The sequence below is a fragment of the Chelonoidis abingdonii genome, chromosome 4, assembly GCF_003597395.2.
Source record: "Chelonoidis abingdonii isolate Lonesome George chromosome 4, CheloAbing_2.0, whole genome shotgun sequence".
Lineage (NCBI taxonomy): Eukaryota > Metazoa > Chordata > Testudines > Testudinidae > Chelonoidis > Chelonoidis abingdonii.
In genome coordinates this window covers 149,695,884-149,722,340 of record NC_133772.1, presented here as the reverse complement: position 1 = coordinate 149,722,340, position 26,457 = coordinate 149,695,884, and the positions used below count along the sequence as shown (strand labels likewise).

At 44.8% G+C, this 26,457-nt stretch overlaps 1 protein-coding gene across 3 annotated transcripts in view; it reads left to right on the top strand.

The window, feature by feature from the left end:
• The first annotated feature begins 302 nt into the window (after nt 1-302).
• The window catches only part of DAAM1 (dishevelled associated activator of morphogenesis 1), a 177,984-nt gene continuing 151,829 nt past the window's right edge, over nt 303-26,457 (top strand). The window contains exon 1 of one of the 3 annotated variants that reach the window (XM_032782373.2): nt 303-416. The gene's annotated coding sequence lies outside the window, so the exon portion shown is untranslated. The remainder of the gene's footprint in view (nt 417-26,457) is intronic. The other 2 variants (XM_032782372.2, XM_032782371.2) reach the window with 2 other exon arrangements.

The window sequence follows — 26,457 nt, the reverse complement described above, 5'->3', positions numbered from 1 at the left end:
GGTCCAACCCAAACTGAGGCCCCCAAGGGGGTGTGTGCGCTGAATGACAAAGGGCAGCCCCGCTGCACCAGCCGGCCGCAGCCTCCCTGCCAGGCACGCTCCCCTCGGCTGCCGCGTGCCCACTGGGAAAGCATTCCAGCTGGGGGCAGAGGAGGCTTGGGAAGTGTAGTCCCGGCTGGAGCGCGGCCGCGGGCAGGGCAAGGCGGCGCCGCACTACAACTCCCAGCTGGCGTTGGGGGCCTACCGGGCCCAGCGCATGCGCAGTCCTGGCCGCCTTGTATCCTATCGGGCCGAGCGGGGATGATGTCACCTGCAGGCTGGCGAGCGCACGGGCGGCGGGGACGGGCGCTAGTGGAGCGGCTGCTCGGGTAGGCAGGGCGCCGGAGCTGGCTGCTAAGGATGCCCGGGGTCTGCAGGTAAGGGCGGGCGGCGGTGGCTCTCCCGCCGGGGAAGCACAGGGGCGGGCTGGGCCGGGCGAGCCCCGGTCGTGGGGGGCTGCGCCGCGCCGGGCTCTAGCTCCCAGCCCGGGGAAGTCGCTCCGCGTTGAACCGGCCGCTCAGGTTGTGGGACCGCGAGAGGACAGCTCCGGGTCTGCGCCCGCGGGTGGCTGCCGGCGCGGAAAATGGCTGATCGCAGGCGGGTTTTGCAGGGATGCCCCTCGCCAGCGAGGCGAGCTGTAAAACCCCGGCTCCTGGGAAGCTGGGGACGGGGGGGCTGCGGGAGCGACCCTCCTGCCGGGCTGGGCGAGCAGCTGGGGCCAGTCAACCCCCCGCCTCCTCCGGGCGGCAGCTGCATCTCGCCGGGCGCCGGCTAACAAAGAGGGCAGATGCGAGGGACGTTCCCCTCGGCTCCGGCGCTGCCCCCGGAGCAGTGGCCCGCCCGGCCGGTCAAGGTGCAGTGCCGCGGCTAGCTGCACCTGGGCGTTAGGAGCGCCTGAGGCGGAGCGGCCAGGCTCGGGCGTCCGAGCTCCATGGGGGTGTGGCACCGGGGCGCCTCGGACCCCCCCGGGGGGGTGACACCCGCATGGAGGGGGCAAGGGGGTGACTGCCTCTCGTTAGGATCCCGCCCGCCGCAATGCCCTGTCCAGCCTGCCGCCCACACCCTGCCAAGCTCGCCGAGCCTAGGGCAGGGCTGGGGCTTGGCCGCGTCTCGCTTCTGCAGCCAAGTGCCGGTGGTGGCCCCGGGGAAGCCGCTGGCTGGCTCAGGCTGGGCGGAAAAGAGGCGAATCAGGTTTCCCCAGTGGGTGACACTGAAACTGCGGCTGGGTTTCCGCTCCCCGGGCGGAGGGCGAGGGCGCCGGGCTCCCGTGGGATCGAGCTCCTGGGGGCTCGCTTTGGAGCCCCGCCGGGGCAGGCGATCAGCAGTGAGCTGGGGATGCGGAGAAGCACCTGGGCTTCTGGCTGCTCCGCATCCTGACTAGTTGTCGTCAAATCCGGAGCGAGCTGGGCTGCAGGAGTGTATCTGCACGAGCAGGGGAGAAGGGGGGGGTATTATGAATCTGGTTGCTATGGTTACTCCTGCCACTGGAGCCTCTATTATTTCCTCTGCTCTGTCTTTTAGACGGGGAGGGGGTTCTCTTGCTGTTAGCTGGGGAGGGTGTGGTTAGTGGGTGTGCCTAGTGCTATGCCCATTAACCTGGAGTGTGTTTCCTACCGTGGGGGTTGACACCCCCCCCAGAATAGTGGAGGAAGAACAGCAGGGCTGGAGTAAACCACAGAGCCCTGGATCTGTCTCCCCATTGTACAGACTGTGGCTTGTGTGTAAAGCAGCCTTGGTAGCCAGCTGCCTTCTGCCCCCACTGTATCCCCATGAAACCGGCCAAAGAATGATATTGACATAGCTGCTGGCTCAAGCAGTGACTCGGTGGCTCAAGCTCCTCACCTTGGCTCGTTTGGGCATCTGTGATCTGGCCCCTATGGAGCCACCAATGAACCCCCTGCCCCTAGCTGGCAACCTTCTGCTGACTGGAGAGGGGAAGCCACTGAATGAGAGAATAAAAATGAACAGCCAGGAGAGGGGAGAACAGGAGCAGAGGAGGATGGGAGAGGGAAACTGAGCGTGGTTGCTGTACTTGGACAAGTCTCGAGTTGAGATGGGTTGGGGGAAGTACACGGTGTCCTCTGTCAGTGGGTTGGGAACCACTGGCCTAGCTTTTTCTCCTCCTCCCTCTACTTACCGCTCCCCCTTAGTTACTCTTGCTCTGTTGGGGGAGTGAGGATGTTGTGCCTACCTGTTTCTCTAATGGTGTCTGAACAGACATGTAGGAAACATGCATGATACCCCACAGGGTGTTTCTGTTCATCCTCCTGCTGACACAACCACTTACTGATGGCTTGTGACAAGAGGAGTGTGAGTTGTAGGCTTTTAAACATGATTTTTACAGACACAAGGTCCAAAACTTGCTTTTCAAATACACTTTTCCTAAATCTCCAGTTATCTGTCTGGTGGTTGGGACAGTCTGAGATACATACTGTTGCTAACAGAGTGTCAGCATTTCTGGAGCATGAGGAAGAGTACCTGTCACCCTGCAAAATGAAATAGATAAGGTTCCCTCCTCTGAGGACTTTAGTCTAACTCAGCATTATGGTAGTGTGTGGCGGAGGGAATTACTGTGCATATTAACTTGTTGTTTGTATTGCCATGAGGTTATTGTACTGTCATGGACCAGGGTCCCATTGTGGTAGGTGCTGTACAAACAGAACAAAAGAGGGTCCCACCCCAAGGGACTTACAAACAAAATTATGAAACCCCAGTGTTAGAGGGAGACTGGGTGTGTGGTTCATGCATAAGACTGGTGATCTGGAATCTGCTGCAGATTTGCTCTGTGATCTGGGGTAGTCACTCAAACCATAGTTTTCAACAGTGTCCATTCATTTTGGATGCTCCCATTTTTCAGTGAATAATTTGACACTGAGGACTTGATCTTTGTTGGCTTTTTTTTAATGTTCTATTTTTTAGAGGTGCTGAGTGCCTGGACCCCCAACACCTCTGAAAAATCCTGATCCCATGGAAGTAATGGAAAAAGGCTTATTAGCCCCAATGAAGGAAAGATTTCATCCTTAGTGTCCAAAGATGAATGCCTAAAAGTAGTAACCGCTTCTGAAAGTGCTGCTTGTACAATGTTGGACATTACAGCTTATGTGATAGGGAATGTTGACAGGATGCTGGGGCGTAAATAACAAAAACGTTAAAGTGGAACTTCTACTCCTTGCTTCCACTCTAATATTATATTAAACAACTCAGTGTACCAGAGGAAATCTCTCTCCCGCTCACATCCATCCTCAGTTTGAGCCTTGAGCATATCTCCTAGTAAAGCAAAATGCCAAAAGATCTCTGGAGGACGTTAAAGATAGAAGATCCATTGGTTCCAACAAGTCCCACTCTCTTATGTGGCTAGATACCAGACAGAGAGGAGAAAGAAGTGGTGTAGCTGTTGGGGCAATGACCCAGATGATGATAGTCAGAAGAGGGCAAAATTATAGTTGTTTCATTTTCTAACTCGAATCTCAAACCAGTCATGATCCATCCAGATGCCTCTGCTGTCCCATTCTGCCAATTTGTCCTTTAGAGGTTGATTTGGATATTGCATGTTAAATCTCTTGTTACTGATTTTTCCACTTCTTTGTGAGCCATAAATATGTCTCCTTCCACTTTCTGTAAGTGAAACTTACAAACTACATTTCTTCATAGCAGTGAGTTTCTGTAAAGGGGATCAGTGAACTATCTTCCTGCAAGCACTGAATTTGTCAGTTTCATGATGATTAAATTAGCCCCGCTGTATCAGAATCTATTACCTGAGTCAGATCAAATTTGCTCCTCAAACTGGCAGATTGAACTATGTATGGTATTTATTTTTAAGCCAAACACACACATCCCATATTACTCTTGATTAATCAATTACAGAAGACTAGGAAAACTCCAAGTATAGTACAAAATATGCAGGTATTTTGTCTGCACTGAATATGTTCTGTTTGCATTTGCCTTATATTGGAACAAAACAGCAAAAGGAAATTCAAGCTTTTCAGTTCATTTTGTAACTATGATCCGTGGTCTTCCAGGGTGCGACTGCAGTGGCAGCCGAAGGCACTCAGTGCTTCATGGTTCTTTGCCCTGCTTGCTCCTGGGTTTATTTGTGGGTGGAGTCAGCCCCTTCCTCTGCTGTTGCTATAAGAAGTCCTTCAGATTCCATCAGCGAACCAGGCATACATCCAGTTTTAGTATCTGATTTAGACCCTGTGCTGGCCCCAGTGAAGTAAACAGGATGGGTAGAGTGTAAAGTATTGTAGAATTTGTTCCTTAATACTTTAAACCGAATGAAACCAGTCTTGATCTCAGGCTCCTTCCCCCCACCCCCCCTTTCAGTTCACTCTCTGCTAACACTTCTGTGGCACTCTAGACAGCCCTTAGATTCAGAAGATGGAAAAGGGGCGTGGACAAGACAGCAAGTCTGACTGGGTTATGTTTATCTCCTATTGAAAACACTCAGAAGGTGCAAAGATATTCAGTACTCTGCTTCTTGCAAGTCTTGTTTACCTGCTGGTCGGGAGCAGAACCCCTGCAGTCTAGAGTCCTCCAAGTGCCAGGACTTCCTGGACTTGTTTCCCTTTACATGCTCTGTCTGTCAGCTGCTGAAAAAACCAGTGGGAACCTGGAAGGGAAAGGAGGGCTATGGAGTGTCACAAGGAAGAGTTTGGGGTTTTTTGGGGGAGAAAAGGAGCAGAATGTGTGTAGTTAAACTTATCTTATATTCCCTGATAAATCTGCAACTGTTGTTGGGCTTTTTAGTAGAAACACTACCTGAAGTTGGAAGCCTTGGAATTGAATAAAGACACCACATTATTATGTACTTATTGTGGGGGCTGACCCAGATTGATGTTGTAGACTTTTTCTGAGGTTCCAGTTATAAAGGGTTAATGCTTCAGAGCTGTTTTTAATAAATGGTTAGCGTTCACTAGGTTGTTTATAACCCCTTCTGTTGATGTGCATATAATCATCTCTAACACAAGCTGAGATGTCTAACATGCTTATTATAACATCTATAAATTTACTAAGCCCATTATATTAAGGCTCCTTTCATAAAGTGTGGTTCTTTTCCCTCCCTGGTATTCAGATATACACTCTAAATAGTTAGCATTGGTCATTCCTATTTCTCTTAAGTGTTTACAACATAAATTGTCAATCTTCATATCTTTCAAGAGAGTTCTGGGCTGACTTGCAGTGTCAGAATGTCCTTTCCAGCAATGCTTCAAGTATTCATGGGTTTAATTCTTTCATGTGTTCCCAGCAGATAAAGTCAAGGCTCCTAGCTGTCATCTCGGGCGATTTCTGAAGCCTGCTTGACAAGATTTCTCCAGGCTTCTTTCACAAACGTGGATTTTGTTGGACACTTGGGTTCCTGGCTTGACTGGTATAATTAAATAATTGAACTTTTCCAAAAGTTGCAACTCCCGTGAATCAACTGTTAGTGCCATGTTAAGCAAGGTGTGCTTCCTCTGTTGTAATTGAATATGACTTACCCAGAGCTATTAAGTATGCTGTTTAAAATGCACCCCAGATTTAAAAAAAAAATACTATTGTACTCTTTAAAAAAGTTCGACATTTTATTGTTGAGCTAAAAAGCTCTAATGAATCTGTTTCCAGGTGCTGTTAGTTTCATGCCTTAAAATTCAGTTCATATCCTTACTGGATTTTTTAAAGATAATGTGTGTGTGGTTGCACTTCATAACAAATAAATGATGGGCTATAGAAAGAGGCATGATTTAATCCTGGGATTGGAGATAAAGCTAGGAATACTCAGAGTTTCCAGTTCTGATACTGATTCTGTCTGGGGCTTTGGACAAGTCACTTAAACTTGTTACTTTGGTTTCCCTGTCTGTATAACTTAAATTATAGTACTTGTCTGCCACGTGGGGGGGATGTGAGGATTAATTAGTAAGTGTTTGTAAAGCAGTTAAGTAGGTGAGTATTAGCTTGATTTAACAATTGCATTAGTCCCTCCTCCAGTTGCTCTATCTCTAACATTCCATTTAATGTAAGAAGTCCTACGGAGCAGATTACAAAACTGTTGGGCTTGATTTGCTCTCCTGCTCCTCCTTGGTGTGTGTGGCTGCAATTTGTACAACATACTCTTTTTGGTAATGGGGGAGGGGGGGCGAAGAGGGAGGGAGGTTGCTCACCTTTAGCTGGGGACAGGTGGTATTATTTGTATTACCGTACAAATATCTAAGAGCCCCAGTCATAGCCTAGAACCCCTTTCTGCAAGGCACTGTGTAAAGAGAACAAAAAGACAGTTCCCCACGCTGAGGAGCTTTCTACTGAGGTATAAAACAAGAAACAGCAGATGGATGCAGATAGACTGACAGGAGAGTGCAAGGAAACAAGACAGTATTAGTGAGCATGGTAGGCAGTCATCTTTGCACTAGCAGCACTAGTTTTTTTGGGTTTTTTTTTTTTTTTGGATAGGCATCACAGCAAAGAAGAGCGGAGGAGGGTTCTTGGAGGAGGAGGTAGTTTTTTGGGGTGTTTATGGGGAGCTCTGCCCAAGCACAAGGGGCACCGTGGCAGAAAGGTGCTTGTTTGAAAATGTCACACAGCAGGCGATGGTGACTGGCATCATGAGACAATCTGAGGTAGGAGTTGACATCCTTGATAGTCAATGCGAGGGAAAGGCTTTGAAAGTGAAGACTAGCAGCTTGTGTTTGATGTAACTGAGAGAACCCCTGTATCTGTGATAGGGGAGGAGGGAATGGAAGGCAAGTTGAGAGGAGGGGGAAGGTCAGGTTGTGTCCTGTCAGTTTTCACTTGGAAGAAATGGAGAACTTTTGCAGAGAGAGTGGTGGAGGCAGGAGGAGGAGGTTGGGTACGGGGAGGAAGTGGAGGAGGGCGTTTGAAGACTAAATTGCTACGGTGAAGAGGTGTGGGATTCAGTTAAACTGGAGAGATAGAGCTGTGTAGCAAGGGAGATGACAGCACTGTGGGAGGAGAGGATGAATATGCCATGGAGGAAGTTAGCCTGGTCACAGGATTTCTGCCAGAGATGCTCTGCAGAGCATGAACCGGAGTGGAGGAGGTGGGGGTTGAGGACAAATGAGGATTGGCAGGGTGGATCTTGTCATGGAAGAGAGGGGCAAAAGAATCAAGGATGGAAGAGGAGTGAAGCATGGACAGAGAGCAGACAAGAAGTCCTCAGTGTGGTGGACTGGAAGTCCCAGAATGGCCAAGGGACAGATGAGTGTGATGTGGGGGTGACGCAGAAAGAGGGATTGGTGATTGCTCAGGGAGGGGAAATGCTGCAAGTGAGAGAGCTGTGTGTGGGGGTGACCAAGTCGAGTGAACAGTCCCGTTGGTGAGTGGGAGAGTCAAACGAAGAGGTGAAGAATGAGGGGATGTGCAGTTAAGGATCAGATGGCTCATCCACATGAAAACTGAAGTCACTGAGGACGCATGTGGGAGATTCTGAGGAGAGAAAGGGAGAGCCCCAGGGATCTAAATCAGGCAGGAAGGCTAATGGGGAAGAGTTAGGTGGACAATACATGACCGCTACATTTACCCTGTTACCCTCCCCTAGGGATTCAGCCAGTAGAGCTGCCAACTCTCATGATTTTATTGTAGTCCAGTAATTATTTTTTTCTATGCTCCAGCGCCTGGAGTCCTGTGACTGAGAATTTCAGCTTTCCTTGGGGGGGGAAAAAAAAAAAAAAAAGCTTCTAGTCCTTATGGTTACAGAGAAAAACCTCAAGAAAGAACATAATGCCCTGTAAGCATTCTGCAACCTGAAGGTAAATGAAAAGAACCCAAATATATTAGTGTTTGTTAAAATCTCATGATTATTGGAATGCTTGGGGTTGGCAATACGGAGCTTTAAACTGCAGTCATGCATTGATAGGTCGCTTTGCAAAAGCTGTGTTTGAGCAGGAGGGAGGGAGGAGATGCATCGAATGGACACAGCATTCCAGTGTCTTGGCCTTGCCCACTCCAAGTGCATCACTTCCTCTTGGACTCTCCAGCGCTGTGGGGCTCTGGTGACCCTTGCACCTGGGGGCATGGAGCCCATTTTTCTCTTCTGAAAAAGAATAGAGAGAGTAACACAGTGGTGTGTGGATTTCCCTAATAGCCATTTCATACTCTGGGTTTGTGTACACTGGCATTCAAAACTGTTCACCAGCTTCCCTGGAAAACCGCCACTGCTTTGCCCTCCAAATCACTGCCCTGAAGGCTGTGGCCACAAGAAAACCCTGTGGCGGCCGCATGCAAGAAATGCTGCTCTAGAAGCAGTGTTTACACTCCCAGGCAGTTAATGCTTGGCAACCAGGTGTCTGGTGTCTTGAACAGAAGGATGGTGCTTGGAAATGCAAGAGTCTATTTTAAACACCAAGCAGTGGAAGACTTTAGAGTATTGAAACATTCAGAGACTTTAAGACCAGAAGGGATCATTAATGATCAATTAGCTCGGCCTCCTGTATCAAACAGGCCAAACCATTTCACCCAACAATCCCTGCATCAAGCCCATATCGTGTGGTGGAGCTAGAGTGCTCTATTCAGAAAGGCATCCAATCTTGATATAAAGACTTCAAGTGATGGCAAACCCACTACATCCCCTGGTAAGCTGTTACATTGATTAGTTACCCAATGGCTTAAGGGGCAAAGTTTTAATCTCTAGTTCAAATTTGTCTTCCTTTGGTTGCTAGCTGCTGGGTCTTGTTATGCCTTTGTATGCTAAATTGAGGAGTCCTCCATTGTTGGAAGTCTCCCCACTTATAGATGGTGGTCAAGTCACCTCTTAACCTTCTTGATAAGCTAAAGACATTGAACAGCTCAAGGCTCACTATAAGGCAGGTTTCCCAGACCTCTGTTCATTTTTGTAGCTCTTTTCTGAACCCTTTCAGATTTATTTTTTTTTCAATGTCTTTACAAGCCCCAGCAGCCATTACCTCTTGCTGGATATGGGTGCTGTCATAGTGTGGCTAAAGGCCTTCGTTATAGGCCCTTCTCCATGGCCTTTTTGGAAGAAAACGGCATCTTCCTCCAAGTATTTCTCAGCACACCTAATCCACTGAATGCTCTTGGAAGGAATCCTAATGGGAGAATTCCACTCCAGGGGAAACTGAGCTCCCGTGCATGAACAGGGCCTTACAAATTATTTAAGAGCAATTTGCCTTGTCAGACAAGTGGCTTCACGTCTTGCTTATCAAAAGGAATGTAGATGGCAATACTTAACTATGCACATCTAGCTACTGGATGGTTAACTAAATCATGTGTTCCATGTTTGTACGGGTTAGTGAGCTTCCATTCAAGCTTATTGGCCCAAGCTTGGACGAGGTTTGAGGCTAATTAGGTAGAGTTAATTGATATCACAGACAAGTGTCTCTCTTTTCAATGAAGTACATTCTGTGAGGTCTAACCTCTAGCACCCATTGAAGTCAATGACATACGTCCACCAGCATAAATGGGCAGAAGATGGAGCCCGTTGTGTTTCGCTGATCATAGTGTGATGTGCTCCAATGAAAAATAAGGCTGTCTTTCGGCATCTGTGCCCACTGAAATACCGAAACTGGCTAAATACTGCCCCTTCCCATGAAGAGAGACACTTGAGGTGAACAGGAGAAATGGGGCCACCTCTTCTAAACTCTACTGGAACCCTCTGGTATAGGGACTCTCAACCGCTCCTTTCCTTGCTGCAGAGGTAGTAGTGAAAAAGACATGACTAGGACCTGGTGTCATGCTGACTTTCAGCTGAGGTTTTGTCCCTTTAGAATTGTATCTAGGAGACAATGTCGTGCCCTGCCCCCAAATCAGTGGAGTACAGAGGAGAGCTTTGTTTGACCTTGTCACCATGTCCCTATGTTCTACTCTGTGCAGATTAGCCGTGCTGCCCTCCCCTGGATCTGGCGCATATTTCCCCAAAAAGGTGGTGTCTAGCGTTTCCAGTGAGCTCTCTGCCAAGATTGAATGGACAGGACAAAATATTACTACCTAGCATCCTCTTAAACTCAGCAGAACTTCCTAAGATATATCAGGATTTTACAGAAGGAGCTGCTGATGCTTATTAGAGAATACCACAAAAACATCATAGGGTATGTCTACACTGCACTTAGATGCTCAGCTGGCCCGTGCCAGCTGACTTGGGCTTTCAGGGCTCAGGCTAAAGGGCTATTTGTGGTGTAGGCGTTCAGGCTCAGGCTGCAGCCCGAGCTCTGGGACCCTCCCTACCTTATGGGGTCCTAGAGCCCAGGATCAAGCCCAAGCATCTATACCACAATTAAACAGCCTGTTAGCCTGAGCTCCGAGAGCCCACATCAGCTGGCAGGGTCCAGCCACAGGTGTCTAATTGCAGTGTAGACATACCCATAGCCTGCCTCTCTGCTATACTCAGCTGGTTATTTTGCATCTCTTCCTGCTCTTCATGCAAATGTTGCCTGCCATAAACGGACTCTTCTGAGTTCATTTCCTTCTGCTGTTTATTTTTCACCTGCCATTTACATTTGTCAGTGACAACATAATCATCTCCGTAGCAATTGATTGGAAAGTTATAAAGCAGAGACTATGGCTTGAGGTGGGGAATAAACCACAGTGGGAGGAAAGCACATGAAAATAGGGCATATGAACTGCTTACGCTGTCAGGTGGCGGCTAAATTTCCCATCATGCATCAGCAGTCAGCCTTTATTATTATGCAATATGTGGACAGTGTGCCAAAGGCTGTAAAGGGCAGAGCTGCTTCAATATTATCCATAGAATTCTCTGGGCTCCTGCACTGGTCCATGCTAAAGCAACCCACAGTGGGAAGATGAGGACTGTCCTGGTCGTGGAAACATGAATTGCTATGGAAATGGAATGCATGAGAAAGTCAGGATGAAAATTACTATAGGGAAATATAAATTGCTTAGCCAGCTCTCGGCCACACCCTGAGGGGCATGTCGGGGGGAATGGGTGGCTGAAGACAAGAGCCCAGAGCAGTCTATGCTTGATGATCTTCTGATGTAATGGTATTCAGGTTTTCCATTACAAATCAGCATAGATTAGAGCAGCCTTTAGGCTGCTAGAGGCCAGTCTGGCTCCCAGCCAGTCCCAGGACTGGGAAGGCAGGTCAAAAGGCAATTTGGAGCTGCTTGCCCCCACCACATGGAGCTTTGCTATGGCACAGCTGCTGCGGTAGTCCTGCATTTTGAATGGATGGCTGCTTTTAACGTTGATCCTTTCTGGTCCAAACACATTTGGATGATGCTACCTTCCATCACGGTCTCTATGCCATCTAACTTGTTGCTGTTCTCTTGCTGTCACCTATTGGCTTTTCTTTGCAAACATATAAGAACCTAAAAGAATTTAGTGCTGGTCTCGGGGGCTGTGGCGTAATCCATTTGTCTGTCTGGAAGGCTGTCTGAACAAGCATGTTTTGTTTGTCCCTCCCCACCTCCCAGTAAATGGGTGGGACTTAAAGGAGCTGTAAACTCTTGTGTGATCCTATGAAATGTCTCTGCTATAAGTAAGGGACATACAGCTAAGGGACATACAGCTGTTTCCTTCAAGGATGCTTGTGTGTATGTAAGTGGCTGTAAATCTGTTAATTTAAAGATGTCTATTCTATGACTTCCAGGGACCCCTCATTTTAACATTCCTTCGTGTTTGCTGCTTTTGCTCTTTGGTCGGCACAGTGTTATCTCCTGATCTGGGATGAATGCAGGCTTGTGTGAGGGGCAAATGTGTCCATGAAAATTTGCGTACCTTTTTCAGGCCCACCTTGATGGAAACTCTGTTTGTGAATGCAGACACTTTACTCAGTGCAGTGTCCATGGAAGAGGAACTGTTTGAACTATACTAATCCCTGTTGCCTCCAAAACAACCTTGTTTACAAGAGATGGTATTTAAATGTGTATCCTGGTAAAATATCTTACGTAACTGATTTGCGTGCTAGACACCAATGTGTGCAAGTGTTTGATTTTAAAACCAAACATGTTCTTGAACGCAGGAGGTTAGTCCACATACCTCCTTCCTTGTTCTGAAATATATCAAGATATTTTTTAGGAGGTTGAAGGCTCTTCTGGGCATATTGTTCCATTTTTGAACTCCCAATTATTTTCTATGAAGATTGTCTGCCTGGCAAATTGCATGTGAAATAACTGTGGCTATGAAACCACTAAAAACTCAACTAATTGCATAGGACAAAAAAAAGGAAACATTTTTATAGCACATTAAATACTGTAATCTGTGCAGTCAACTTACTCTCTGATCCATAGATGGAAACCAATTTTTTTTTAATATTCATAGTTTTCTGGAACCGACTTTTGTCGTAAATACTATTCTTCCATTTGTGAGGCACATAAACATTTCTTAACCCACGAATGGAGCAAAACTGTATGTAATTGTTTGAAATTACATGAGACACGCAATATACCGAAAATCAAATTATATAATCTTTGAATTAATAAAGCATATAATTTCAGTGCAGGAAATGGGATGTCTCCTCAGATAACACATTGTGCCCTTATGAGAATCCTGTAGAAAATGGTAACCTTTCTATAGTCTGAGATGGCCTATGGCTTTTTTGGGGGGAAAAAAAGCCTTCTCTAATAAATGTATAGGAATTGTATCCCAGCTATACAATTTCATAAGGTGACTGAAAAATCCCATAGAAAAGAGATCATTTTCTAAACTCTAGTTTTGTGGGTTTCCATAGAATCCTACAAAGTTAAATCATTGTTAAATTCTATAGGATTCTTCCATATGGCTAGAGGCTCTAATAAATCAGGGTACTGTTATTCTTTCTCTAATATTACATTAACTGGAAGCTAATATATTTCTTCTTAAGTGATGTGCCAAGGTTGGTGCATATGTTACCCCAGTGCTTGTGAAGTGTTCTACAGAGAGCTGGTTTGGAAAATGGTGGTGGTTTTCTTTCCCTACAGAAAATATGGACTCTCTTCCCCCACCCCCCCAGTGAAAAAATGAAATATTTCAACTGAAAACCACAATAGTTTGATTTGGAAGTGCTTCTGCAGTGCATTATGGGAGTTGTGGTTCAGTTGTCTTATGACCCCATTCTGTATAGGCCAAGCTCCCTGGTTGGACTATGTGTCTGCCCTGTTGGTGAGGGGAAGTAGTGTGTAATGATGGTTGCAATCCAGCTGGGGAGTCCAACTCATAGAGGAGAATGGGGATACGAGACAACTGAACTACAACTCCCGTGAGGCACCATGGTGGCATGTCTGATTCAGATATATTTCAGTTTTCATGTGTTTGGCTTTTTGAGAAAAAATAAATTTTTTTTGGCAGAAAACACACACTAACTTGTTGACTGTGAAGAGCGTAACTCGGCTGAAATCCAATTTTCTATCAAACAGTTTCAACAGAAAATTTTCAACAGCCCCATGTGCTATACCTGGCACTGCTAGCTTCATGTTGGGCCCTGGGAACCCTGCAGGGGGGTGGGTCTCTGGGCTCGAACATCTTCACAACTTTTAACCCACAAGCCCAAGTCAACTGACTTGGGTTTGGAGACTTGGTGCCTCATGGTGGTGATGATAGTGGTGTAGATGTACCCAGTGATTCTAGGCTATTTCACAGGGGAAAAGAAGTCATAATCCTCACCCAACACCCATTTCAGCATATTTGCATCTTCACTGCTTTTGCAGCCCTGTCATTTAGCTATTGTATAATTTCTAATAGGCAATTATGAGAAAGGCTTTTATGTTTTGGGTGTGGGTGCCGGGGGAACTGGCAGTAAATCTCCCACTCTGTGTGTGTTTAAGAAATTTTTATAACAAAACCAATACTTTTTGAATTATATAACAACTAGGAATATTTGCCTCCCAGGAGAGAGAGATTCCAGGGAGCTGGGGGTTTAGGTGGCATATTTGCATAGAAGCAGAGTGTTCTTTCTATCTCTCTGCATTTATACTCACTCCCATCAACCATCATAGCATTTCATCACCTTACGGTCATTGATGAACGTAGCCTCTAAGCACCCCAATGCAGTAGGGAGAGAGTGCAGAGGGAACTGAGGCATGCATTGCTTAAGGGCCTGGGCCAAAGCCTATCAAAGTCAATGAGGTTCGTTTCCCATTGGCTTTAAACAAGTCACGCAGGACCTGATCAAAAGGCGCACAGGCTGAGAAATGGACCCATATTTCCTGAGTGTCGTTTGTTTGACAGTACCAAGGGAAAACGTGCATCTAGTTGAGGAAATGTCAATTTGCAGTGGAAAGGAAGGGAGGCCATCTCGTATTAAAATGTAACTTTAAAGAATTCTCATTAGCTATTGTTTAAAGAAACTGAAATAGCTGTTCATTAGGTGTAGCCTTCATTAGGTATAGTGTATTTCAAATGTGAAGCAGAGGAGACCGAGCAGTTTTCTTTTCTAGTGAATCTGCTTTTTAAAACACACACAGTTGTCTTGTTCCTAATTCACTATCTAGTAGCTGTTATTCGTTTTAAGGAGACACACAGAAACATGCTCCTGAAATGTTACATTCCTTCTAGCATCTCTTTCTTCTTCAGTTGGATCTTACAGAGCATAATGGGCAGATTAACAACTGTATGTGTGGAATAGCCCATCTTTGTGCAGGTCTGGCTAAAAACCAATTAAGTTTGTCCTGATCTCTAAATAAGATTTTTGTCAAATGTCTTTATCCAACTGCAGTGTCACAATCCACTAATAATTAGAGGGATTAAAATAGCTAATGGTGTAGACTGTATGCTGGATAAATATAGAAGCATTTAGTTCTGGTTGAGAGTTCTATAGGTGCCTAAACTTGTGTCTCTTCAGTTGTTTTTGCAGCTTGATTTCCTGGGATTGAAATCTTTGGTTACTTGTGTGAAACCCAAGTATAGCACAGCAGATGTAGGGTCTTACCAAAAGCCTGTTGTACAAAATGAAAGTCTCCTAACTGATTTTAGTGGACTGTGGATCAGGATATTAATGCAGCCGTCCACTTGAGAGATGGAGGGGAATAGCTCAGTGGTTTGAGCATTGGCCTGCTAAACCCAGGGTTGTGAGTTCAATGTTTGAGGGGGCCAGTTAGGGAACTGGGGTAAAAACCTGTTTGGGATTGGTCCTGCTTTGAGCAGGGGGTTGGACTAGATGACCTCCTGAAGTCCTATCCAACCCTGATATTCTATGATTTTGTGCTATCTGGTGCATGACTGTGTAATTCTATAATGCCAAATAGGAAGGCCAAGAATTTCAAAACTGACTGATTTTTTTTTTTTAATTGCCTAACTTGAGGTACCATTTTTTTAAAGGGGCTCTCTCTTTTTTTCCCTAGAAAGTCCTGGAAAATCAGGTCCCATTAAGGTACTTCAAGTTGGGCAGAACCCTCGATCATTAATCACTTTTGAAAATCTTTGTCTAAAAAGTGCATGTTTAAAGAGACTCAGCTTTTTATATCAGCTGTGATAGAATGGTTTGCCTATGCAGTACTGATTATTGTGTGTAATAGTGTGGCAAGCCTTGCGTTTTGTGTCATAGCCTTGACTGGAAAGAAATCCAAACACAAACTATCTAGATGTGAGCATTTGCTAAGAGTATCCTAAACGTTTACTCCATACACAAGAGAAACTAGTTCTATGATCACTTTTAAAATTAAAAAAAGAAGATGCATTTTATACTGTTCTCTGAAGGTACTGCTATATTTTTTCCCTTATATTTCTAGGTCATGATGTAGAATTGCAAAGTTGTATGGTTTTTAATCCAGGCAAACTGGAAAACAAGTGCCCCATCTTTTTTTTTTAAGGTTGAAAACATTTATTTTACAAATTTAAAGTAAGAAACTGATTGTCATAGCATTCCCTCTCAGATCTGAACCTTAGAGTTCAGAAAGTGAGATACTAGCACATGAATCCTCTAAGCTTAATTACCAGCTTAGATCTGATAGCACTGCCACCACCCAAAAATATAGTGTTTTGGGGCACTCTGACCTCCCCAGCCTTCCCTGGGGACCCCAAGAACCCAAATCCCTTGGGTCCTTGAAACAAGGAGAAATAAACCATTCCCCCTTCTTTCCCCCTCCAGACTTTCCCCTCGCTGGGCTACCTGAGAGATTCTGACAAACTCTTTAAATCACAACACAGAGAAGCATGTCCCTTCCCTCACAAGAGGCAAACAGATTCAAGGAAAACAGAGAGAGATTCTACCTCTTGCCCTCCGTCCCCCCACCAGTCCTGGTAGTTATCGCGCTAAATCCCACATCCCCTGGGATAAAAACGGGAAACAAGAAAAAAATCAGTCAGGTTCTCTAAAAAGAAATCTTTTAATAAAAGAAAGGAAAAGTAAAGAATTATCTCTGTAACTTCAAGGTGTAAATATTACAGGGTCCTATAGCTTACAGACACCAGAAAGAAACTTTCCCCCCACTACCAATACAACTCAAAATATTCCCAGCAACTACACATATAAAAGTGAACCAGCCAGATCCACAATTGCAAATAGAGTAAAACAATCAAAAAGCCTAAACCGCCTATTTTTACATACTATTTGAACAAAACTTTAGAGAGCCTGTAGTAACGTCTGGTCTCTCTCAGACCCCCCGAGAGAAGAACACACAACGGACAAAGAACACACACAAGCTTCCCTCTACCCAAATTTAAAAGTATCTTGTCTCCTGATTGGTCTGTGGTCAGGTGTTCCAGTTCCCTGCTTGTAACCCTTTACAGGTAGAAGAGACATTAACCCTTAACAATCTGTTTATGACACTGATGATATAGAGAACGGCATGAAACATAATCACCTTATCTATTGGATTAATGCCCAATGTCTTATCTACCTGCCCGGGTAATAAGAGAAGGAGGGATATAAGAAAAACTATAATTCCCTCTATTTAAAATGAGCAGAAGAACCGATCATCTGATCACTGTTGCATTTGGGGTGTCCTTTATGGTACTTATCTATAATGGGATGTGGCTCAGTCCAACGTGGACTGGACATGTATGATGCCAACACTTCACTGTGACACTCAGAGGATCATGTCTCAAGTGTTGACATGTTTTGTACATGGTGAGTCAAATGCTAGATTTCAGATATCACTTATTTCATTGGCCACTAGGTCATACAATAATGCACCTTTATTGTAAAACACAGAGGAAAGAATCATTGTTGCAGATATAGTAGACTTCCGAGCCAATCTAACATTGCCATGTCTCTTTATTCTGCATGGGTCACTTCTCTATCAACCTGCTTCTCGAAGACTGGATCTTCTGCTCTTAAATTACTTCTGGAAATATTTGGCCTTTTTAAACATGTAAAAGCCAGGTAAGAGGTATGAAGACATGGATTTCAAGATTTGAGAGATTCCAGCTCATTAGGGCTGCTTTCAGGCCCCAATTCAGCGAAGCACTGAAGCATGTGCCAAACTTTAAGCATGTGTGTGGTCCCGTTCACTTCAATCCATACTTGTTCTGTGCAATGTGATACTTGAGTTGTACATCTGAGGGGAAAAATGAGAATAAATCTGAAGTGCTGTCAGCCCGTTTCTATAACAGACACGTTTATTTACTTGAACGCCTTCTGCTAACGATTGCAAAGTGAGTGACTGTCTTTACTGAGATCTTGTAATGTTTCAGAATGCATGTGGCAGATGGCCAACCACTCTTTCGGCGATTTGTGTGGTTGTACGGGTAAGTCAACCCATGCTACTTCTGGCTCTGTTAGCAACTTTGTCTTGTGAAGTCCATGACTGAAAAACCAAGATATTTAACACTAATAAGAGGTAAAGATGCTCTGTAGCAAGCCACACCAGTGCTTATATTTTTCCAGGGGGCAGGAGCTTACGTCCTTTCCCAGACTCCTTCCTGTTGTTGTGGGTCTGAGCAAGAGCTGTGAGGTGATATGACATGGCTGTCACAGCCAGCGGAGACAAGAAGAATCTAATAATAACCCAAGCGTTTGCTGTGTCTGAATTACCTGAGCTCAAACAAACCACATGGAAGGAATCAGGTGTCATTGACGTCTTGAACATAGGAAGCATGCAGTGCACCCAGTGCAGATGTCCTCAGCCCAGTGCGGGTGGGGGGGGAAAATATCCTGGCCTTTCACTTTGTCGGGGAAGGAGAGGGTGTACGGCCCAAAAAGTGGTGGAACAGTGCTGGCTCTACTGCAGGGCATGCAATGCAGAGGGATAGACAGGATGCAGATAGCCCAGAAAAGGAAGTTCTGCTCTCTGGGTCTAGTGAAGTAGGGTAGTGGTTCTCAAACCTTTTTTTTTTTTTTTCACGGACCACTTGAAAATTGTGAGGGTCTCGGCGGACCACTTAATAATCTTTCCAAATGTTGTTTGCACTGTTAGCTAACTATTGTAAAGTGCTTTGGATAAAAGCGCTATATTAAAAAAAACCCTTAGTAATAATTAACATTTTTTGTTCTACAAATAAAAGCACACAACTCATATTTTGATATCCGTACTCTTACCTTTCTAATGTGATGGATGTGCCCTCTCTCCCCTGCTGCAGCAGCCCCCAAGCTGGGGCTGGGAAGGAGGAGAGGGATCTCCCTGGCAGCTGCAGTCCTGGAGCAGGAGAAAGTCGCCTCTTTCTCTGGCTGCCTGCAGCCTTGCATGTCCCAAATTCCCCCCACCGCCTCTTCTCACCCCACTGCCCCCTTCCACCTACCTCCTATTCCCCAAGGCCACTACCTCACCTTACACATGTGTCTTCTCTATGGGCCAGGCACCTAATTAGTTGGGGGAAGGGTTCATTTATTAATTCCCTGAGCCACTGCAGAACTCTCTGGGCAAATCCCGGTCTTTGCTAAGTAGAGGACCTTAGCCTGTAGATGGGAGCCCTTCTAGAACAGCGTATATAAGGCAACGAGGAGCCTTCATGCCTATCTCATTGCCTAGCCACGGCTGAACAGTCCTTTGCTATATACAAATATTTTCCCTTTAAAGCTGTCCAGGAGCAGAAATCTCCTTCTTCTCATCTCCCACATGCCACCAGATTGTGGAGGGCAAACATGAGAGACTTGGGCAATGGGAAACAAATACCTGGGGGCAGCATGGATTAAAATGACTTTAATGTGGTGGGTGAAAATCTCTTCAAGTTCTGTTTACTTACCACTGCTACCACCAATAAATAAACAAATAAATAAAGCCTGCCAGGCTGGGGCTACTTGGACTGAAACTATTGCCAGTCCAAACTGCAGTTGGCTAACTTCACACTGACTCTGGAGGGAGAGCGCCCCATGTCGGAAAAGCATCTGATTGCTAAGAGCTGAGGTTTTTTTCTGGCTTGTCCTAACCCAGGTTCAGAATGCAGTCAGTCTAGGCCGGAGGGTTTGCTCTGGCAGAAGCAAACTGGTCAATCTATAACAGTGAGGAGTTATAGCTCTGGGTTTGAGGGAAACTGGTGTCTGAAAATGTGCTAATACAGATCACATTGGGCTGTAAAGGCAGTAACAGACTGTCAGGCTAGAGTAGAGGCTCTCAACCTTCTCAGACTACTGTACCCAGACTATTTGTCGTGTGTACCCCAAGTTTCACCTCACCTAAAACCTATTCACTTACAAAATCAGGCATAAAAAGACAAGTGTCACAGCACACTAGGTCTGAAACTTCCTCATTTTTCCCATAGAATTATAAAATAAATCAATTTCAGTGCATAGTACATAGAGCAGTATAAACAAGTCGTGTGAAATTTTAGTTTGTACTGACTTCGGTAGTGCTTTTTATGTAGCCTGTTGTAAAACTAGGCAAATATCTAGATGAGTTGATGTACCTCTGGAGGGACACAGAGGTCTTCCAGGGGGTACATGTTTCCCTGGTTGAGAACCACTCGGCTAGAAAATCCTTCCTTTTTTCTTGCATATTTTAAAATCCAGTGGCTGGTGCAACCATCTAACCATAGCCAAAGATTTCATACAGGGAAACTAATTCTCTCTATCTCTGGTAGATCTGCTAGAGTAGAATATATTTCCTGAATAAAAGGATGGAAAACTGGGAGTGACTGCAACTGCTTTGGAGGACAGGGTCAAAATTCAAATGATCTGGACAAATTGGAGAAATGGTCTCAGGTAAACCGGATGAAGTTCAATAAAGACAAATGCAAAGTGCTCCACTTAGGAAGGAACAATCAGTTTCACACATACAGAATGGGAAGAGACTGTCTAGGAAGGAGTATGGCAGAAAGAGATCTAGGGGTCATAGTGGACCACAAGCTAAATATGAGTCAACAGTGTGATACTGTTGCAAAAAAAGCAAACGTGATTCTGGGATGCATTAACAGGTGTGTTGTAAACAAGACACGAGAAGTCATTCTTCCGCTCTACTCTGCGCTGGTTAGTCCTCAACTGGAGTATTGTGTCCAGTTCTGGGCACCGCATTTCAAGAAAGATGTGGAGAAATTGGAGAGGGTCCAGAGAAGAGCAACAAGAATGATTAAAGGTCTTGAGAACATGACCTATGAAGGAAGGCTGAAAGAATTGGGTTTATTTAGTTTGGAAAAGAGAAGACTGAGAGGGGACATGATAGCAGTTTTCAGGTATCTAAAAGGGTGTCATCAGGAGGAGGGAGAAAACTTGTTCACCTTAGTCTCTCAGTATAGAACAAGAAGCAATGGGCTTAAACTGTAGCAAGGGAGATTTAGGTTGGACATTAGGAAACAGTTCCTGTCAGGGTAGTTAAACACTGGAATAAATTGCCTAGGGAGGTTGTGGAATCACCATCTCTGAAGATATTTAAGAGTAGGTTAGATAAATGTCTATCAGGGATGATCTAGACAGTATTTGGTCCTGCCATGAGGGCAGGGGATTGGACTCGATGACCTCTCGAGGTCCCTTCCAGTCCTAGAGTCTATGAATCTATGAAAACGTAACTACTCTGCCTCCTGTTACCCAGGAACGGCCAGTCTAAGGTGAAGGACTAGGAACAGCAAATGTAGAGCCTGATCCTGCAGTTGGCTCTGTAGGGGTGAAAACTTGTGCCTGCATAGTGCCCCATGTAAAAGCAATGGGCCTCCATGCAGATGCAAGGGTCTGCTCATACAAATCCAGTTGCAGGATTACGGCCATGGATTAATCTCTTTGGGACAGGGAGCTGTCATGTTGGTCCATAAAGTGCAGTACATGGCTATGTTTCAAATGGCAATTTGAGCAGCTTAGTAGCCAGGCAAAGAATAGGATGTAGAAATGCACTAATGCAGTGGCAATGCATGCACTTTGAAATGGCTTTTATATGTGCATTTCAAGTATAATGCAGGTAGGAATGCTGGAAACGCAGGGGCAAGCAGCAGAAGCAACTATAGTTGCAGGGAGGCTGTCCAGTAGGGTGGGGGTACATACCCAATTCGCTGCTCATTTGCAAGTCTGGGAACAGATGTGAACACTGCAGTATTGCCAATCCCAAGCATTCAGAACTCACGAGAAAAAACCATGACATTTAAAAAAATAAATGTTGGATGCTTTTTATTTGCCATCCAGTTCTTGAGCCTACAGGGTGTACTGGGTCACATTTTTCAAGAATTCCTCTGAAAACATGAGCGCTATAAATGGTTTCTTAAAACGATATCTGATATTCATCTGCAGTAACGTGAATCCAGGAGCTGGGGCTTTAAGAAAAACACCAAATATCACAAAAGTCGTGGGAAAAAATCGCCAGAGTCAGCAACCCTGACAATGCCTTTTCTCTGATCACAGCCTTCAGTGTAGAAGTTGGGATTTGCTCTTCTTTTCTAAAGCATCTTTGGTAAGGAATTCAAACCAGCAAAGACTAATTCTTCAGGATCATTTAAAGAAATGCACATTAAAATTCTCAGTATATGCAGCATTCATGGTAAGCAAGAGTTGTGTGAATCTTATAATAATTGTACGTAAATGTACAGTGTGTGTATAAGGGTTTCACTTGGTTACTATCTTGATTCTAATTGCTTAAGGAAAAGGCTGGATTGCACCGTGAATTGCTTGCATGCATGTCTTATTTAAAGTGCTCTTTGGTATGTGGACTCTTGTGATGTGACTTGAATTGGAATAGACAGAGCAGTAGAGGCTCCGCAGCCAGAGAGCTGATCTGACAGCTGGAAATCAGAGCTTGTCCTACTGGAAGTCAGTGTTTGCCCTTTTGGAAATGATTGGTTTAAAAGCCTTTTGGGAAGGAATAGTTTGGGGGCAATTTAATTGTCGTTTGAGATAAAGGTTTAGAAGCACAGGAGAAGGTGGCATGAGAAACAAGTAAATATCGCACCTAGACAGTATGGTGATCTGCAGGTTTTAAACGTGTGTGTGTGTGCGCGCAAATAAACAGCCCAGTGTGATCTCTTGCCCGGTGAATAGCCAGCCATTCATAGTTTTTAGTTAACTTGTGGCTGACTAAAATATCTGGTAAGACATTAGTATCGTTGCCTCTTTCCTGTAATGCATCCAGCTGTCTGAAACAGCAGCACTCAGGGATGGTACCTGATTTCAGACTATGGAAAGAAGTTGCCTGTTACTAGGTCCGATCTTCCTGCCCTCGTGGTAGATTGCTCTGATAGCAACTATTTAAACATAGTTTGAATAAGACCAGACATGAAAATGTGTCACTTCAAAAGGTTTAAATTACAGGGCAAGATGTTAAGAATCTCTCTCTCCTTCCCCATCAACCTTTCTGAATCCTTGTTCTTCAGGGAAATTCCCGTTGGTGTCTTCAGCCTCCGCCGTTCCTTCTACTGGAATGGCTGATGCTCACTGGAAGTGCTGATGTGTTGGGAATAATCTGTGCTGCATTATGTGACTTTTACATTGCTTCAAAATAAAGCCTTTAGATTGTCCTGTTAGTCTGGATGTTGATTGTGAATGGCAGCTAAATAAAATGCTCGCTGTTTAACATCTTTAGGTTTGCACACATGCGCACACCATAAGAAAAAATGCCGTCCGAGAGGTTCTAGCTGCCCTTGATTTAACTTTAAAATGCAGGAGTGAATGAATGCCCCAGCTTATCTAAAGGACAGCAATATGATTCAATACAACCCGCCCCCAGAAAACCAAGCAACTCAGAAGATAAAATGTATGTCTTTCCTGATGTCTTCCTTCAGTGTGTTACACCTCTGTCTCTCTGCTTCCTCACACAACCTAAATACACAGTAATCAAGGGCAGGCATTGCATAATTTGATATCCTTCTCTCCTGGGTATATGTGACTGGGGTGAGGCAGGGAATGGAAGTCTGATAGACTGAACTCCAAAAATGCACAGTATAAGGATATATAGAAAATAGAATACACGCTAACTTATCTTAATGGGGCAGAAGATCTCTAAAGGCTTTATTGGAATATCTCATCATGCACTTATTAGCTGTGTACTGTGTGGTAATATTTTGTGTGTGTGTGTATCTGCATGCATGCACATGTGCTGAAAGCTCTGAATTTTGACAACTCTCCACTTCAAATAGCTAGTGCCTTTCTGAAACTGGATTCGCTTCAAAATGGTCAGGCTGTGTGACTCTTACAGTCTGTGGATTGCAAACCCTCAATTGCTATTTACAGGTATCACTGGCTGTGTATGCTAGCCAAGAAAAGTGGCTACTGTAATTATGGAATTAAATGTAAATCAATTCCCCCTTAAAGAGACACACACCCTTTTACTTGGTTTTGTCAGCAATCTCTTTTCCTTGCCTTCCTGTGGGACAGGTATGGCAATATGCTGAAGTTGGTCTGGTTACAATAACGCTTCCATGTGCAGAAAGAGAACAAATTCCTCTCTTAACTACACAGAATGCTATGAAATTGCTGTGATAAGTCCTTCTCTATGGCCACTGAAGGTAGGACAAGAAGTAATTGGCTTAATCTGCAGCAAAGGAAAATTAGATTGGATATTAGCTTTCTAACTATGATAGTTAAGCTCTGGACTAGGCTTTGAATGACATTGTGGAATCCCCATCATGGAAAGTTTGTAAGAATTGATTAGACAAACACCTGTGAGGGATGGTCTAGGTTTACTGGACTAGGTGGCCTCTTGAGGTGCTTTCCTGCCCAACACTTCTCTGATATTGGTGCTGACTCTGGCACCTTGGTTTGAAAATTCTGCAGTTGGGCTTGTTAATCTCTCTGTAGGTACCCAAGTAAAAATGGCCTGACTTTTATTTAGATGCCTAAATAAGGACTTAAGAACCCGACTTTAGGCACCCTGGTTTGAAAACTCGATACGTAATATCGTTGACTCTTTCAGAGCCAGAGAGCTCTTAACCAAAGCAATTCAGTGCCACCTCCACATCCCCATAACCTCATGGAGGAAGTCGGTGGGCAGTGATGAGGGAGGCCAGGAGATCAGCGGTTACATGGATCCCAACTTGCTGCACAAGTGGTTCAGGTAGTTGCTGTTCTTACACTCGACTGTAGCAAGGCTATCAGGATAAGTGGGGTGTGCACAGGAGCCTCGCCCCAGATTAGGGAGCTGGATTTTGCACACGCCCAACTTCTTTCTGCATTTCACCCCCACAGAATCTTTTGCTCACTTGAAAGCCAAATCCTGCAGCCCTTACTCAGGCTAAACTGCCTGTGATGTTCCTGAGGCTGTTTATGTAAAACTTCCTTCTTAAGACTCCCCACTGTTGTTGCTATCTACACTGCAGTATTAGTGGTAGCAGTAGTGGTGACCAGCCAGAGTAGGCCTACACAACATGGTGATCTGTCAGTGTTAACATAGCAGCACTGTGACTACTACTGGTGAGCTGCAGTGATGTGAAATAAGCCTAGTGCAGACAAGACCTTAGTCTATCTGATGACTGTCAGTTGTTCTCCCTATGGGGTATGTTGTTAAGCAGGCGACTGTCCCATTTTTTGCTTTCTCAGTTCTATACAAAGCAAACACATTTTATATGATGTCTAGCTTGCATTCTTTCTGTACAGACCCTCTTAAAACTTCAGGGCCCTGTTGAGTTATCTAGTAATGGGGAAACATCTTGACTAGCATGAAGCAGAAGTAATGCAAACTGTCCCCTCATCTCAAAAAATACCTTGGTCCGTGTATATCTAGAATATAACATGGCACATAAGCCATTACTTTCAGACACAAAGGTCTGATGACGTGCTCTCTGGGGCTATGGCTGGTGGTTCCTTTTGGTAGTCAAAACTCTTCAGTAAAAAAACCAAAAGCTCTAATTACATCCACAGCGTCAGATGTGATACCTTTATCACCGTGTAGAATTTAACTATACATCTGGAGTAGTTAGAGAAATACCTATTTTTTTTATCACAAGAGTTAACCAGAATACCAGGAGGAGGAACAATTTAATCTAAGCAGTTTCTGAGAGTTTAGAGGTAGGGAAATGTGCAAGTGAAAGGCTCTGATTAAGACAGGTCCAATGTGACTTAATCTTTAACTGTGCTGTCCTTAAAGGTGGGGGTCAGGGAATGTTGGCTCTGTCGACTGAGAACTCAAAGTTCATTGACATTTATTCTGTGAAGTTAGTTTGTGCAGAATAGCTTCTTGACCGTGGAGTAAGTGATAAAATATGACTAAGTGTGTATGTTACTGTGAAAAATCTGTGTGCGTGTAATGGGCCCATGTTAATGTGAACTAATAACGGCTGGGTGATTCCAGTGCAGACGAATGAAGGATACTGCATCGCTGAATGTAATCTCTTTGTTGAGAACTAGCCTAGTTTTGATATGATTGAATGAGGTGTTTCTAGTGGGGGGTCCGTTGGGATTGGTACGAGGCCTACTGATTGTCATTAGTTTCATCAGTGATTTGGAAGGAAGTATAAAATCCCTGCTGATGAAATGTGTAGGTGTCCCAACGATTGGGGAAACGGTAAATAAAGTTCAGGAGAAGGCAGTCCTACAAAGTGATTTGGATCATTTGGTACGGTGGGCCGATTCCAACAAAATGAGTTTTAATACAGCTAAATGCAAGGTCATGCTTCTAGAAACCAGGAGTGCCGGCCATATCTACAAAATGGGGGGGCTGTGACTTTAAAAGGATTTTAAGGTCATAGGGTACATCAGCATAGAGATAAAAGACCTGTGGCACAGCTGCAGCTGGCTCGGGTTCAGGCTTTGGGGCTATAAAATGACATTGTAGATATTCAGGCTTGAGCTGGAGCTTGGGCTCTAAGCCCCTGCAAGGGGGTGGGGCTCAGAGGCCAGGCTCCAACCTGAGTACAGATGTCTACAGGGCAGTTTTTAGCCTTGTAGCCTGAGTCAGCTGATCTGGGCTCTGAGACTCAGTGCCAGGATCTTTTTTTTTATCACGGTGCAGACATCCCTATAGTGGACAGGCAACGCCATAAGAGCTCCTAGTGTGGTGCTGTGGCAAAAATGGCTAATGTGATCCTTGGATGTATAGACGGGGGACTAATAAGTAGGACTAAGGAGGTGATTTTTACCTCTGTATATGGCATAGTTGAAACTGAGACTAGAATACTGTGTACAAATCTGTAGTCCATATTTTTAGAAGGAGGTTGGAAAAAGTGGAAAAGGTGTAGAAAAGAGAGAGACAGACACACTATTCAAGGACTGGAGGAAAATGCCTTACAGTGGACGATCTAAAGAGCTCAGTCTGTTC